The sequence below is a fragment of the Notechis scutatus genome, chromosome 5 (genome assembly GCF_049901735.1).
Source record: "Notechis scutatus isolate UNSWTSFEM ecotype Mainland chromosome 5, rNotScu1.2, whole genome shotgun sequence".
Taxonomy (NCBI): Eukaryota; Metazoa; Chordata; class Lepidosauria; order Squamata; family Elapidae; genus Notechis; species Notechis scutatus.
The window spans coordinates 94,680,186-94,698,289 of record NC_142013.1 but is presented as its reverse complement, the minus strand read 5'-3'; the positions used below and the strand labels follow the sequence as shown (position 1 = coordinate 94,698,289).

The 18,104-nt window shown below is 38.7% G+C and overlaps 1 protein-coding gene across 1 annotated transcript in view; it reads left to right on the top strand.

The window, feature by feature from the left end:
• The window catches only part of GPC6 (glypican 6), an 883,277-nt gene that overhangs the window by 280,889 nt on the left and 584,284 nt on the right, over positions 1-18,104 (top strand). The window lies entirely within an intron of this gene.

Sequence of the window (18,104 nt, the reverse complement as noted above, 5' to 3'; positions counted from 1 at the left end):
GGAAGTCCTTGATTTACAACAGTTCATTTAGTGACCATTTGAAGTTAACAGTGGCACTGAAAAAAGTGACTTATGACCATTTTCACACTTACAACTGTTGCAGCATTCCCATGGTCACATGATCAAAACTCAAATGCTTGGCAACTGGTTCATATTTATAACTGTTGCAGTATCCTGGGGTCATGTGATCATGAGCCACACTGGCACAGTGGTTAGAGTGCAGAACTGCAGGCTACTTCTGCTGCCTGCTGGCTGCCTGCAATTTGGCAGATCGATTCTCACAGACTCAAGGTTGACTCAGCTTTCTATCCTTCCGAGGTGGGTAAAATGAGGACCCAAAATTGTTGGGGGCAATAGGCTGACTCTGTAAACTGCTTAGAGGGGGCTGCGAAGCAGTGTAAAGTGGTATATAAGTGTCAGGTGGTGCTCCATTCAAAATTCAAGAAAGAAAAACTTAGACTCTTTAGATTAGAGCAAAGAAATATTTTACTGAAAATGAAGTGGTAGCATCAAATAGAATTCTGAATCTAAGAAATTAGGCGTGCAGATCACATATACAAAGTGTTGGAAACGTTCCCACCCCTCATAGTCCAAATGAGTCTTCCAATTAAAAGTTGTGAATATGATCATGTGAGCATCTTCAGGTGGTGATGAGGCCTCTGTCCGTTGACCTTGACATATTTTGATAAAGATTTGCTGCTGCGCAGAGAAAAGAAAGCTAAGCGAGGAATAGAAACTTAAGAGCAGGAATTTATACTCTCCCCCCCACACTCCTCATTTACACAACACAGGAATGTAACACCTCCAGCTCTCTTCCCAGACATATCCCCTCCCCCCGTTACTTATGGCAGCCAAAAGATGCAAAGCAGTAGAAAAGATCTTGAAGGCTGACAATAAGTCTATGTGCTATTGCTATTATATTTTGCAAATTTCGGACCAGCAAACTCTATGGGGAAGCCAGATTTACTTAACAACCATGTTACTAACTTAACAACTGCAGTGATTCACTTAACAACAATGGCAAGAAAGGTAAAAAAATGGGGCAAAATTCACTTGGCAACTGTTTCGCTTAGCTTAGCAACAAAAAAATTGGCTCAGTTATGGTTTAAGGAGAGGACTACCTATATTATAATTTAGGTTATCCTCTTTGTGGGACCCCAAGAAAAGCAAATTTGGTTTAAAAATTTGCAGTGAAGTGCTCCATTCCCCCTTCCAAGGCATTACTTTGGATTTGAAGTGTTGCACAGTCTGTCCCACAAACAACTAACTCGGTGGTTCTCAACCATGACAACTTTAATACCTCTGAACATGCCAACTGGGGCATTCTGAAATCCAACATTTGTAATGTTGTGAAGCAGGAGAAACCCTGAATTAAGCTGTGGATTCTTAATCTTATTGATTTAGCATGTCAATTAACAAGCCTTGTATATTATATCTCCAGAATATGACTATCAAAAAGACACCCGTTATTCTGAGATGCATATATTTTTTAGCCTGCTGAATGTAAGTTTAGATCATTCTGCCTACATGTTTTGCATAATCTGTACCATCTGTCTTTTTAATACAATTCCTTTCTGAAGACGAATTCTATCAGAAAATGTTTCCCAACTCCTCTGAAATCAAAATGTTTGAAGGAGTGCTGAAAATGCAGAAGGTGCTATTAACACTAGTTTTTTTTTTTCTCCCTCCACATCATGGTCTCATGAAAGGCATCTTCTTCAACAGCTATTATAGGCTGCATATGTTAAAATATAGAAATGCAAAGTGCATTTATAGAAAAGTCCACAATCTTTCACCTGGCATTCTTTAGATATTTCTTCTTTCTTGTGCATGAAATTACAGAACACTGGGCTTTTTTTTCACAGCCTTTGTTGACGTGTGTGACATTCATAACTCTAATGGATAATTTGTTAATGCAATATATAAAAATAACTTGTCAGTGAAAATATAGCCTTTGCATTACATAGCAGAACAGATTGCAAATCATCTGAAATTAATTTTTTTGAGTTACATATAAAACAGCAGCCATCTTTTTTTTTTTTTTTAGAAAACTGCAACTAAAAGATGAATACCACTGAACATTTGATGCTATCTTCAAATAGTGATAGCAAAATTAGTAAGCAATCTGTATATTTTTGTACATGGTTTACTTCCATCAAATATCCCTCCTATTTGAAGAAAACATTCTACAATTCATGTCTGTTTGCTTTATCATATGCTTTCTCTAAATCAAAAAAGTAGAATAAACGTTCCTTCTCAAGCTCATACCTTTTCCAATAACTTTCTGAAGATTAAAAATCAGGTCTGGTAGTCCTTCGGTGTACATAAAACCACACTGTACTTGCCACCTTTTGTTCACTGTCATCAGAGTTTCCCAAGGACATTTTATAAACAAATCCCCCTGTAATTTTTGCCTTTGTTATTGTTATATTTCCCTTTGCTACCGTTCTTTCCCTAATCAGACATCAGTGCAATTTCTACACCCAACCAATCCATTCTTTGTTATTGTTTGTTATTGCTATTATTATTGAAACTTGTATGGCACCTGATTCCCAAGAATTTGTGGTGGCCAGTGGTGTATTAACCATTAAGCAGATTAAGCACGTGCTTAGGGCACCAGCAAATTATTACCTTTATTATCAGAATACAACATGTGTACAATGAGATTGGCTGAGCCTCCCTTCATGCACTCAAAGGGGGCACCACAAAAACTTTTATGTAGCCTAAGCTTGGCTTCATTTGTATGGTATGTACGAAGGAGCAGGACACCAAGATTTCTCAGTGCTTAGGGCGTCAGTGAGCCTGAATCTGCCACTGGTGATGGCTCGCAACAATCAAGCCAAGAAATTACAATGGAACTGAGAGAAGATGACCAGAATGACCAACTACATTCTCTAACCTGTGGTCAACAGATATATAATACAATCCTCATGCTGATGATAATGAATCCCCAGCCAGGAAATAACTTCATGTAATAATTGAAAAGGAAGAGAGAACAAACTAATTCTATATTTTAACATTTATGCAGTTGCACTTTTAACACATGCATCGTTTACCATCTTTAAACATTCTCACTGCATTTGTTATTTCTTTTTCACATTTTCTAAAAGAAATGCTGACATTTGTAGCATTTGTTTGAATTTCACCCTTCAGTATATCACCATCTTTTCCATAGCAATCCCTAAAGTATTCAGATCAATACTTTAGATCTATATTCATTCTTTTGCCATGTTTATGTATGAATAGACTTATGCTCCAAGAGTGCTAGAAATAGTTTTTCCAGACATTTATGCCAAACAGGCCTAACTTAGAATCAACAGTTTCATGAAGCATGATGAACATGCTTCATGAAACAGCAGATTCTGCTCAGCCCTTCGTCTCCAGGGATATATCTGGTTATTCTAAAAACTGTGAGCAGAGCTGGGGTGAGAGGAGGGATTGACTTGAGAAGATAATGGCAGCAACACATCACTTCTTCTTCTTGTGCCGTATCAATCACTGGACATTGGCGATCGTGTTGGCAATCCTATTTTTATCAACAGCCGCACAAAAAAGTGCTGCTGAGTTTTGTCCAAACTAATCCCTTAGATTTTTAAGCCATGATGTTCTTCTTCTGCCTGGACTTCATTTGCCTTCAATCTTTCCTTAGAGGATTAAGTGAAGTATGTTGTATTTTTCCGGGGGTCACATGTCCAAAATATTTTGGACTTTCCCTTTTTAGTGATTTTGATGATTTCCGTTTGCTTTCCCAGGCAGCTTATCACCTCCTCATTTCTGATTTTGTCAACCTAGCCATAACAGCCATCTGTAAATCCACATTTCGAATGCTTCTAGTCTCTTCAAGTGGTTTTCTGTCAGAGACCAACTCTCTATACCATAGAGCAGGATAGAAAAGATATAATATAAGGCAAGCTGATTTTCAATCTTAGACTTATGTCGTGACTGCAGGAGACACATCACTGGGATCTCCCAAAAAGTAGAGAGGAATCCAGATGTTCTAAAAGATTGTTTTCAAATAATCTAAAAAAAAGGACTAGGGTGACATGATAGTAGTCTTCCAATACTCTGGTTTCTCTTCAGATCATGTAAATCTTCCAATACTAGAGGGATTATCATAAAGAAGAAGAGATCAACATGTTCTCCAAAGCACCTGAAGACAGGACAATAACTACTTCAGCTTCAACCGCAACAATACAAGAGCACACAACAGATACAAACTCAATGTAAACAGCTCCAAACTTGATTGCAGAAAGTATGAGTTCAGCAACAGAGTGGTCAATGCCTGGAATGCATTACCTGACTGTTGTTACATCCTCTAACTCCCCACTCCTTTAACCTCAAACTATCCACTATTGACTTCACCCCATTCCTAAGAGGTCTGTAAGGGGTGCATAAGTGCACAATCATGCCTATTATCCCCGTCCTATTGTCCCCATTGTACCTATTTCCTGTATTCTTACTCATGTTTATACCTATACCTATTATCTTGTAACCAATTGACAAATCAAATAAATAAATAAATAAATAATAATAATGGATGGAAGCTTATCAAAGAGAGATCCAATCTAGAATTAATGAAAACAATTAATTGGTGGAATAGTCCGTCTCCAGAACTTGTGGATGCACCATCACTGGAGGTTTTTAAGAAGAGATTGGATAGCCATTTGTCTGGAATGATATAGGGTCTCCTACTTGAGCAGGGGGTTGGACTAGAAGATCTCCAAGGTCCCTTCTGACTCTGTTATTCTGTATTCTATAAAAAGGGAAGATTTCTCTTTCAGACCATTGTTAGATAAGAAGCAAGCAAAGAACTTGTTACTGGTTACTTAATTTATTCTTTGCTGTGTTGGTTAAATTTAATATTACTCTCTGTTTAAGATAATACATTCTTTTTTTCTATTTCCCTTATTATATTATCTACATTTTGTTTGGTTTTATTGTACGCTGCCCAGAGTCATGTTGGAGTTGGGTAGTGTGTAGATTGAATATATTAAACTAAATTAATTCAATTACATTCTGTGTATTTCCAGGCTTTCTATTTTTTCAGGCTGATTAGAAAGAAATATTGCTTTTGGATTAATTATGTAGAATAATTTGAATGTCACTCTCAGTTCAGCAACATCTTTGTGGTCTAAGTGGAGTATTATATTCTATTTTACAACTTACATTTGTAGTTTTAATCAAGTTAGCATTGTGGATTCACTATGAGAAATGACAACATGAAAAAATTATCTGTGGGAACTTTATATTTTTTTTCTTAAACCAGAGCATTTGCATATTTATATATAATGTTAAAGAAGACTTTTATATATTAGTTTTTAAATTGATTTTGCTTATATTTTCATGAGATTAGGCTGACACTCACACAGTATAACAGAGCTGAATTTCCTAGCCCCACACATACCTACACTCGAAAGCCATGTAGGTTGACACTACATGGCCAAAAGTTTTGCATTATAGATTTTTTTAAAAATGTTTACCTTTTAATTGGTAGTAAGACAATAAAGATGGGGAAAGTCTTATCTCTCCTACCCACCGAAGTTGGGGGAAGGATACAGAATAATGGGCTCCCTGGAAAATATGTAATGGTATCAGAAACTATTCAGCTGCTACATTAAGTCATGAAGATGGGATAGGATAGACAAATACAGAGGACTCCTGGGAAAGAAAATTGAGATCTCTAGCATTTTATGCTATATGCTCAATATGCTAAATATTTTGTGGGCTGCTGGCATTCTGAAAAGCCTGGAAGACCTTGCTAATATTCCCAGGCCTTGAGTTTGGCTGGTTGGACCCTATACAGTATCGGATTGTGTGTTGCTGTGGTTAGCCAGAACTTCCATTAGTTCTTCTTGTTTGTATTTTTTTTTAATTTTATATTCATAATTATTGTATTCCATTTTATTATGTTGGTTTTATTGTATGCCACCAAAGATTTGGAGAAAGATTTGGGGTTATATGGTGCAAGGAGAAAACTTGGGAGTTGTGTGGTGCATATATTGAATATATTTAAAATTAGATTCATACTTTATGACATACAATTTGATCCTTTCATTCGTAATTAAACCCATACTTTTACTTCCTTTTATTCAATAGTTCTACTACACAAAATCAGATTACCTTCATTCAGAGCTATTGCATCCTCCTTTTGTTTCTTAATTACACATATATTCAACATTTCCTTCCTTCCTTCCTTCCTTCCTTCCTTCCTTCCTTCCTTCCTTCCTTCCTTCCTTCCTTCCTTCCTTCCTTCCTTCCTTCTCCATTACTTTTTATACCATTTGTCACTTTCCAAGTTGCAATTTTCCATATGCCATAGTCATTATGAGATGGGGCTATAAATATTAACATTTGTTCCCACCGTATTTTGCTCAGCTTTCATACTTTTTGGTAAGATAAACAAGTTATAGGTTATTGTAGGTTATGAGCTGTAGTTGCATCAGTACCACATGTAACATCCCCTGAAGTACCCTTCAGTTTGGACATATTTTGACCAGTGTGCCTGAAAAGCAACAAAACCTCTATGCAAACTTGATTCTCAACCTTTCAAGTCAATACACGTTTATTCACAATTATCTAAGAGTTATATACTGTGAAATGCCATATACTCAGCAAGCTCAGAAATATTCTAATATAGCAGTCCACAACATTTCTGGCACCAGGGCCCAGTATCATGGAAAGCAATTTTTCCACAGATGGGGTAGATGGTTTTGTGTGCAACCTAGATCCTGCACATGCACAGATGAAGCTTCAGTCACTTACCCACAACTTCTGTGGCCCAGTTCCTAATGGGCCACAGACCGGTACTAATCTGTGGCTCAGGGGTTGGACCTAATAGTTTATAAAAGTGAGTCAACAAACAGATTTGTTCTTCACTGAGGACTTTACTAGGTAAATGGAAGTGAGCGACTTCAAACTCCAATACTCCATTTTATCCGTAGAGGTTAGATAAAAACATTGACTACGTGAAGCTTTTATAAAATTCAGTGCCTAGCAAAACAGTGAATATTTTTTAGAACATAAAAGTAGTGTTATCCCATATTACCAAAGAATGAAAAATTCCTACCAAATGCTTTTGTAAAAAAAAAAAAAAGTTAATTATTATATAAATTTGTCTTATAGAAATGTTCTAAGAGTAACCTCCAATTATTAAAGCAATTAAAATAAAGTGCCTACTCTCATAAAATAGCAAAAAAGATGAATCACTGTGGCTGTTGAATTATTTTCCTTCGTTCTTTCTGCCTGTCATTTTACTAGCAATAATATTTTAGAGAAAGAACATCATAAAAATGGTGGTGAAATTTTATTAGGGAAGGCCACTTGCAGGCCTTCTTGGCAGCTGTGGAAAAAAGCTTGCATTGTTAAAGCCGCGGGATTAGCCAAGTACAGCAATACCTAGATCATTTATTCCTTGGCACCTGCATAGCAATTTAATATGCTGAGGTTCTATTACAAGCCAAACTGAACAATCCAGAAAGATATTGGTACATAATGAAGGAAAGCAATGACTTCTTTTTTTGGGGGGGGAGACACATTTCTTTAAAAAGGAGGAAAGGATATACAAGTGTGCTTTCCTATTCATATGCTGAAAGTAAACCATTCTGATTGTTCCATGTATTTTGTGGAGATGATTTAGTTTTAGAGATGCTGCTCTATCGAGGAATGGATGCAACAGGATTCTAAGTTCTAGCTAAGAGGTCTTCTGGGTTGGTTCTCATCATTCTACCTGCTCCCTCTGTGAAACAAGGGTTCTCCTACCGTACCAGAGGTGGGATTCATTATTATTTTTTACTACTGGTTCTGTGGGCGTGGCTTGGTGGGCGTGGTGTGGCTTGGTAGGTGTGGCTTGGTGGGCGTAGGATACTGTAAAATTTCCATTCCCTCCCCACTCCTGGGGGAAGGATACTGCAAAATCCCCATTCCCTCTCCGCCCCACTAACCTGCTTTCCAGTTCCGTTCTCCTGTGCAGGGCAACAAAAGAAGATCAGCTGGGACTCTGGAGGCAGAGAATAGATGGGGGCAGGGCCAGTCAGAGGTGGTATTTGCCAGTTCTCCAAACTACTCAATATTTCTGCTACTGATTCTCCAGAACTGGTCAGAACCTGCTGAATACCACCTCTGGCCTGTACTACATAGAAATAAAGATATAACATTGTGAACCAGAGTGACTTTAGGCCATGTTTTAAAAATCCTTTAGCTTAGTCCTAATAATAGAAAAGTATTGAGTGAGTATTCAGTCTGATATCAAGAGAAGGAATTAGCAGAAAGGACAGTAGAGCTTTCATTTGAAGTTGCCATCAACCACTGACCTACTAGAAGATAGATTATAAAGATACACAGATCAACTGTTCATAATGTTTCCCAATATGGTGAGATATACTGTATTTCAACGTAAATTATAGTAATCATTTCTAAATATGTCAATAAGTTGTAGCAACGTTTCAGCAGAATCTCATCTGCCATCATCAGGCTTCTGTATTGTGTCCGTCTGTGAGTCAGACTTTTACAGTGGTTTCAGATTTGAATTTGGGGCAGCCTATTGCTGTGCCAGAATGGTTTTTTCTTCTGATTGGTTGGGAGTCTTGGTCTGTGTTTATTGGTCTCGGAGTTTGCTGTGTTCTGCTTGATTGGTGTCTCTAATATCTTCTGTCTGTTTTTGGCTCTTTTTGTATCTTGATTGGCTGGCAGCATTGTGTTGCTTTAATGGAGGCCTTTAGTGCAGCTTGCTTCGGGTAAATGGACGGCTATCATTAGTTAGGAAGCTGGGTTTCATCTGGGTGCCTGGTTGGGATGTGTTTGAGCTGGAGGTATCAGGGGATCTGTTTGTGCCCAGGTGTTTGCCTGGCTTGTGGTGTGGAGATTTTTTGTTTGTGAGTGCAGGCTTCCAAATGATTGACAGCCTGGTGGAATCATCTCTTCTATTCATGCTTTCTGGTCTTTTTTCAATCTCTATGGCTTCTCTGATGATTCTGTGATTAGGGTTTTCTATAGTGGCCAGGGTTTTGGTGCCATTGAAGTTGATGCTATGACCTGTGGCTTCCATGTGTTGGACTAGTGAGGAAGTGTGTTCCAGCTTTTTGACTGCATTTTTGTGTTCATCCAGGCGGGTGCTTATTCTTCTATTGGTCTGTCCAATGTATGTGGCCGGGCATGATGCACAGGGGACTTCGTATATGCCTTGGTTTTCCAGGTCAATTTTATCTTTGGGGTTGCTAAGGATGGCTGCTATTTTTCTGTCTGTTTTGAAGGCAGTCCTGATGTGATGTCTGTGTAGTACCTTACTAATTTTGTCTGTAGTACCTCTTATGTAGGGCAGGACAGCTGTTCCATAGGTCTGTTCATCTTCTGGGTCTCTATTATGTTTCAGTGTGTTTTTGTGGATCAAGCTGGTGATTTTGCTTTTGTGGAAGCCGTTGGCTGTCAGTACTTTAGTCAGGGTGCATAGTTCAGTCTTAATGTGTGTCTTGTCTGCCAGGCGTTTGGTTCTGGTAATTAGTGTTTTAGCCACGGAGTTTATCTGTGCTGGGTGGTGGTGGGATTGGGCGTTGAGGTAGCGGTTGGTGTGGGTTTTCTTCTGGTATATGGTGTGTCCTAGTGTGCCATCTGTTTTTTGTAGATTAGTACATCTAGGAATGGTAGTTGTTTGTTTGTTTCTGTTTCCATGGTGAACTTGATTTGGGGTGTGCGCTGTTTAGGTGTGTTAGGAAATTGTTTAGGTTTTCTTGTCCATGGGGCCAAATCACGAATGTGTCATCGATGTATCTTAACCATAGTTTGGGTTTGAGGATGGCATTGGCCAGGGCTCTGGATTCGAATTCTTCCATGAACAGGTTTGCAATGACAGGTGACAGTGGTGATCCCATGGGAGCTCCTTCTATTTGTTTGTATCTTTGTCCTTTGTATATGAAATATGTGTTGGTTAAGCAGTGTTCTGTTAGTTCCATGAGGTGTTTAGCTGGTTGGTATTTATTTTTGATGATTTCAAGGGTCTCTTTTATCGGGACTTGAGTGAATAGTGAAACCACGTCAAAACTTACAAGCAGATCTTCTTGCTCACGTGTAGATCTTTGATCATTTCCAAGAAGTGGTATGAGTTTTTACATGAGAAGCTGCTGTTTCAGCATGGGGCTGTAGCTCTTTGCTAGGTGTTTAGCTAGGTTTTTGTAGTGGTGCTCCTCTGGAGCTGACTATGGGTCTGAGAGGTATGCCTTCTTTGTGTATTTTTGGGAGGCCGTATAGTTTGGGGCATCTGGAAGATTTCTCTCTGGGTATGATCGCGTGTTGGATCTCTTTGCTTATGTGGCTGGTTATAATTTTCTTCTTGGTTAATTTTTCCAGATATGTGGTTGGGTCTGTGTTTATGGGTTTGTATGTGGAGTCTTGGAGTAGGTCTGTCAATTTTGTTTCGTAGTCTTTTCTGTCCATTACTACAGTGGCATTCCCTTTGTCTGCTGGGAGGATGATTATGCTGCTATCTCTTTTCAGGGTTTGTAGTGCTTTGATTTCATTTTTCTGTAAGTTGCTTTTGGTGGTTTGCTTGTGCATAAGATGTTGGTAACTTGGTGTCTTATTTTATCAGCTTCATCTGTATTTAATTTAGTTAGGCTGGATTCTACTGCACATATGATGGATTCTGTGGGGATTTTTGGGGTGCTATAGCATAATTGAATCCTTTGGTTAGGACATCTGTTTCTGTTTTGGTGAGTTCTCTGTTGGAAACGTTGTGCACTAATTGTTTCAGGTGTTGTTGTGAGTTGTTGGGGGTTTTCTTGTCATGTTCTAATAGAATAGAATAGAATAGAATAGAAGAGATGATTCCACCAGGCTGTCAATCATTTGGAAGCCTGCACTCACAAACAAAAATCTCCACACCACAAGCCAGGCAAACACCTGGGCACAAACAGATCCCCCTGATACCTCCAGCTCAAACACATCCCAACCAGGCACCCAGATGAAACCCAGCTTCCTAACTAATGATAGCCGTCCATTTACCCAGCCAAGCTGCACTAAAGGCCTCCATTAAAGCAACACAATGCTGCCAGCCAATCAAGATACAAAAAGAGCCAAAAACAGACAGAAGATATTAGAGACACCAATCAAGCAGAACACAGCAAACTCCGAGACCAATAAACACAGACCAAGACTCCCAACCAATCAGGATGAAGAAAAACCATTCTGGCACAGCAATAGGCTGCCCCAAATTCAAATCTGAAACCACTGTAAAAGTCTGACTCACAGACGGACACAATACAGAAGCCTGATGATGGCAGATGAGATTCTGCTGAAACGTTGCTACAACTTTAAAAGAACAACTACAATGACGTGGGAAAATACCCGAACCAAGCCGAACACCATACATGTAAGTACCCTGAAAACTTAAGAAAACAAATATCAAACCTCTACGGGGAGGAAATAAACAGCCAGATCAAAACCTACGAGAAACTGGAAATTAAAAAGAGCAGGAATACTATGTGACCTCCAATTCCTACGCAGCTGCAGGAGACAACAATACTACACCAACCTGCTTCAAATTAACATTTCATCAAAGCACAGCAGCCACTAAACGTATCCTGAAAAGAACTGAAATGGCTTTACTAAGGAATGAGCTCCACAATAAGAGATTCCGATTAGATCAGTTAAACAAAGATTTGCTAGCACTACACCTGGAACTGAGCAGCAAAATCCACCCTCTACTTTGGGACAAGATAAAACAACTTACAACTTGGAGAGCTGATTCTGAAGGCATTTACAAACAAGAAAAATTATTGAAAAAACTAAAGAAATTAGAACATGACAAGAAAACCCCAACAACTCACAACAACACCTGAAACAATTAGTGCACAACGTTTCCAACAGAGAACTCACCAAAACAGAAACAGATGTCCTAACCAAAGGATTCAATTATGCTATAGCACCCCAAAAAATCCCCACAGAATCCATCATATGTGCAGTAGAATCCAGCCTAACTAAATTAAATACAGATGAAGCTGATAAAATAAGACACCAAGTTACCAACATCTTATGCACAAGCAAACCACCAAAAAGCAACTTACAGAAAAATGAAATCAAAGCACTACAAACCCTGAAAAGAGATAGCAGCATAATCATCCTCCCAGCAGACAAAGGAATGCCACTGTAGTAATGGACAGAAAAGACTACGAAACAAAATTGACAGACCTACTCCAAGACTCCACATACAAACCCATAAACACAGACCCAACCACATATCTGGAAAAATTAACCAAGAAGAAAATTATAACCAGCCACATAAGCAAAGAGATCCAACACGCGATCATACCCAGAGAGAAATCTTCCAGATGCCCCAAACTATACGGCCTCCCAAAAATACACAAAGAAGGCATACCTCTCAGACCCATAGTCAGCTCCAGAGGAGCACCACTACAAAACCTAGCTAAACACCTAGCAAAAGAGCTACAGCCCCATGCTGAAACAGCAGCTTCTCATGTAAAAAACTCATACCACTTCTTGGAAATGATCAAAGATCTACACGTGGAGCAAGAAGATCTGCTTGTAAGTTTTGACGTGGTTTCACTATTCACTCAAGTCCCGATAAAAGAGACCCTTGAAATCATCAAAAATAAATACCAACCAGCTAAACACCTCATGGAACTAACAGAACACTGCTTAACCAACACATATTTCATATACAAAGGACAAAGATACAAACAAATAGAAGGAGCTCCCATGGGATCACCACTGTCACCTGTCATTGCAAACCTGTTCATGGAAGAATTCGAATCCAGAGCCCTGGCCAATGCCATCCTCAAACCCAAACTATGGTTAAGATACATCGATGACACATTCGTGATTTGGCCCCATGGACAAGAAAACCTAAACAATTTCCTAACACACCTAAACAGCGCACACCCCAAATCAAGTTCACCATGGAAACAGAAACAAACAAACAACTACCATTCCTAGATGTACTAATCTACAAAAAAACAGATGGCACACTAGGACACACCATATACCAGAAGAAAACCCACACCAACCGCTACCTCAACGCCCAATCCCACCACCACCCAGCACAGATAAACTCCGTGGCTAAAACACTAATTACCAGAACCAAACGCCTGGCAGACAAGACACACATTAAGACTGAACTATGCACCCTGACTAAAGTACTGACAGCCAACGGCTTCCACAAAAGCAAAATCACCAGCTTGATCCACAAAAACACACTGAAACATAATAGAGACCCAGAAGATGAACAGACCTATGGAACAGCTGTCCTGCCCTACATAAGAGGTACTACAGACAAAATTAGTAAGGTACTACACAGACATCACATCAGGACTGCCTTCAAAACAGACAGAAAAATAGCAGCCATCCTTAGCAACCCCAAAGATAAAATTGACCTGGAAAACCAAGGCATATACGAAGTCCCCTGTGCATCATGCCCGGCCACATACATTGGACAGACCAATAGAAGAATAAGCACCCGCCTGGATGAACACAAAAATGCAGTCAAAAAGCTGGAACACACTTCCTCACTAGTCCAACACATGGAAGCCACAGGTCATAGCATCAACTTCAATGGCACCAAAACCCTGGCCACTATAGAAAACCCTAATCACAGAATCATCAGAGAAGCCATAGAGATTGAAAAAGACCAGAAAGCATGAATAGAAGAGATGATTCCACCAGGCTGTCAATCATTTGGAAGCCTGCACTCACAAACAAAAAATCTCCACACCACAAGCCAGGCAAACACCTGGGCACAAACAGATCCCCCTGATACCTCCAGCTCAAACACATCCCAACCAGGCACCCAGATGAAACCCAGCTTCCTAACTAATGATAGCCGATCCATTTACCCGAAGCCAAGCTGCACTAAAGGCCTCCATTAAAGCAACACAATGCTGCCAGCCAATCAAGATACAAAAAGAGCCAAAAACAGACAGAAGATATTAGAGACACCAATCAAGCAGAACACAGCAAACTCCGAGACCAATAAACACAGACCAAGACTCCCAACCAATCAGGATGAAGAAAAAACCATTCTGGCACAGCAATAGGCTGCCCCAAATTCAAATCTGAAACCACTGTAAAAGTCTGACTCACAGACGGACACAATACAGAAACCTGATGATGGCAGATGAGATTCTGCTGAAACGTTGCTACAACTTTAAAGAACAACTACAATGACGTGGGAAAATACCGAACCAAGCCGAACACCATACATGTAAAGTACCAGCTGAAAACTTAAGAAAACATATATATGTTTTCTTAAGTTTTCATGGGTACTTACATGTATGGTGTTCGGCTTGGTTCGGTATTTTCCCACGTCATTGTAGTTCTTTAAAGTTGTAGCAACGCTTTCAGCAGAATCTCATCTGCCATCATCAGGCTTCTGTATTGTGTCCGTCTGTGGGTCAGACTTTTACAGTGGTTTCAAATTTAAATTTGGGGCAGCCTATTCTGGCAAAAGTTATTAAACTTGCATCACCAAACTGATGAATTACAGATGTGGGGAATGTGAAATGCATGGCATATAAATGAAAACTTATTAAGCCATATTAAAGATATGCATTCTCTTTTGAAACTAAATGTTTCGATACAGATACAGATTAACAGAGTTGGAAGGGACCTTGTAGATCATCTAGTCGAACCCCCCGCCCAAGCAGGAGACCCATTTTTGACAGATGGCAGTCCAGTCTCGTGAAAGCTTCCAGTGATGAAGCAAAATAGTTTGCCCCCTTCCTCTCTGGGGCAGCCCCTCAAATATTGGAACACTGCTATCATGTCTCCCCTGGTCCTTCTCTTCATTAGACTAGCCATGCCCAGTTTGTTCATTTGCATATTTCCTTTAACTTCCTATTTAGGGTAAAGAAGAGGCTTTGGACTATTTTAGCAATTTAGAATAAGGATGAGTTTATTAAGAGAAAAAAAATGGACAAAGCCCTGGAACAATTTTCAAATTATGATGCAACAAAGATTAACGTGTTTCTTCTTTCAATAGAGACCTGTGTTTGGCCAAGTAAAAATGACTGTTATGAGGAAAAAACCCTCCATCTACCTTTATATCATGTATTCAAGAAATAACAATTTTGAGGGTAATTTTGCACCTCTATATTTTAAATAATATGCTTATAATGAGCCTGTCTATGAAAAGTTCACCATAATAGTTTATCCTAACATTTTAGGTAAGTAAAGTTGTAATAAATTTAATCATTTATAGAGTGAAGAAGGAAGCATTTAACCTTTCTCAAACATTGAAGTAGTTGTTATTTTTTAAACCGTGAAGGTTACATTTACTCGATAAATTACATAATCTAAATGATATAATTATATCATTGATTAGTGAAAAGTAGAACTGAGGTGACATTTACAGTTATTCTGTATTTTCCAGCCTTTCCACTGATGTTTCAAGGTGATTTTTTTATTTTGAAATTTAATTTTACTGTGTCTTAAAACTATGGATTGGAAGGGTATCAAGTAATTTTCATTTTGAATTGTTTTGATGAGATTTTGAGATCTCTTGAACGTAATAAATTGGATTCAGATTTAATTCAAAAATACATATGTTTATTGTTTTGAAAAATGTGTTTAATTGCAATAGTGTATACTCTCAGCATCATGTAATTTCTATGGAAATCAATGGAATTTAAATGAAGGTGTTGCTGTTGTTTGTTTAATTTCAAATTCAGGTAACTCAGATGAAAGACACAAAAATAGTGGTTTAATCCTATGTGTAGTGAGGAAAATGGATTACCAGGAGGGAGGGGGCATTCCAGAGGAATAAGAGGCAGTTCAGTGTGGATGTCTCTGTGAGAGAAAGAGAGTGAAGACAGGTCTGCCCTAATAGTTCATAGAATATATAATAGATGCAAATAGTAGCAATAGCAATAGCACTTAGACATACATACACTGTGTTTTACAGCAACTCTTTAAGCAGTTTACAGATTCAATATATTGCTCCCAACAATCTGGGTCCTCATTTTGTTGACCTTGGAAGGATGGAAGGCTGAGTCAACCTTGAGCCGGTGAGAATCAAACTGCCAAACTGCCAGCAGCCAGCAGTTAGCAGAAATAGCCTGCAGTACTGCACTCTAACCACTGTGCCACCATGGCTCTTGAGGTAGAGTCTTCAGTTTAACAAGATTTTGTCTGTAGGTGTGAAGCAATACAGAACTCAAGTTTGGATGAATTGCCACATGTCATTCTTGGTTTGGGGCTTGAAAAATTCCATGTTATCATTTCCCTTCCTAGATATTTTTTTTTCCCTTCCAGGAATGAGAGAGAAATATCATTATATGCACATTTGTTAAGACCATTAGCAATTCAACATCATTGGAGCACTTTAATGTGGTTAAAGTTTGGATCAGAATTGTGGAAATTTAAATTCAAAACATCATACCCAGAAACACCTATTAGGTGACTTTGGACTAAGTATTTTCTTTCACTTTCACCATTGACTGCTGAAACCATCTCTAGGAACTGAGAGAGATAAAACCAAGGAAAACTCCCCATATAAACTATCTGGAAGTCCTGAAGAAAAGGCAAAATGTAAATCTACCAAATGTGCTTGGCATTTTTGGAGTCAGTACGTAAACTCAGATTAGGATTACATGATAAAAGGATATGCTCCTAGATTTTTATTTTTACTGTTTGGTAAGGGTTCAAAAGCAATCTTTTCACCTGGGCCTTTGCAAGTGTTGTACTGACCTCGTAGGTTTAATAGATGGATTTGCCATCTCAGAATTCTGCAAAATAAAATGCAGGCAGTTCATGCATATTGGTTCTCTCTTAGGTATGGCACATAAGGATTGCATTGTATAAGTAATAATTCATATAAAAGAACCATCACATCCAATCAGAGCATTTAAAAAAGGGAATAATTGGAGAATCCTAAGGGGAGGAAAGGGTGCATTTCAAATCCATATGCCACAATGTGCAAAAAGGAGAAAAATGTTAGTATGCACGAGGACCTTCATTTGAAATGGGTTGTGACACGGCAGGGGAATAACTTGTATGAATTGTTTAAAATAAATACGAGTAATTTATTTTCTAATAGACTAATATACCTATGGGGAAATCTCCAGCTTGGTGCTGTGGGAAAGTAGACTGAAATGCCTCTGAATGAAAAATAGCTGGGTTTCTGATCAAGAGGATTTTGCAGAGCAGATATGCTAAAGAAGTTTTTAAGAGGGTAGGTCTTATTTTACAGTCTGAGGAATGTATAAATCTGTTGCAGTGGGAAAGAATGCCAAAAAAGAGAAATAACAGGGGGGAAAAAACTATTTTCTCACACAGTGCTTTCTCATCCAGACTGGAAGATCTTGCATTGAAATTACCTTCTTGAGAGTCAGAGAGTCTGTCGGTCTGTCCACCTGTCCGTCCGTCCATCCATCCATCCATCCATCCATCCATCCCCTAAGTACCAAAATTAGCTTTCAGTGATTCATCAGGTTAAACCTTCTGGGCAAGACATCCCAAAGGTGCTTTTTCAAGAGGCCACTGGACTTTCTAGGGTTTTTTGGAAGACATTTTGCATCTCATCCAAGACGCTTCTTCAGCTCTGAAATGTCTTCAATGAAAAACGAGAAAGTCCAGTTGCTTCTTGAAAAAGCACCATTGGAACAACCATGACCTGGATGACTGAGAATATCCATAGACATTTCTGGACAGGAGTTACTTAGTGGTAAGGCATTATAATCTCACCTTTTATACTGGCCAGAAGCTGCAGTTTGTATGAAGTTTTGTATCCTCAACATTGTACTTTTACACACAAACCCTCGCCTAAACCTAACCCATAGATATATTTTTTTTAATTCTGCTCAAACTTTTATTAAAAATAATGCCCTAAAAGATTGTTTGTCATCATGGAGTTTGGTAGATACATTTCTAATAATGCTCTATTTGTGTGCACAGGCCACCTACATGGACACTTCTCTGACATTTTCTTAGCAACATTTATTTGAAATGGTTTGCCATCATCTTTATTTTATTTTAGGGTTTAGAAAGCACGACTTGCCCAAATTTATGACTTGCCCAACTAGATTCATGTCTAAATTCAGGGTTGCATCCTTGTTTCATTTAATAAGGCCGTTGAAAGTTTATATCATAGAAAAAGGCGCACG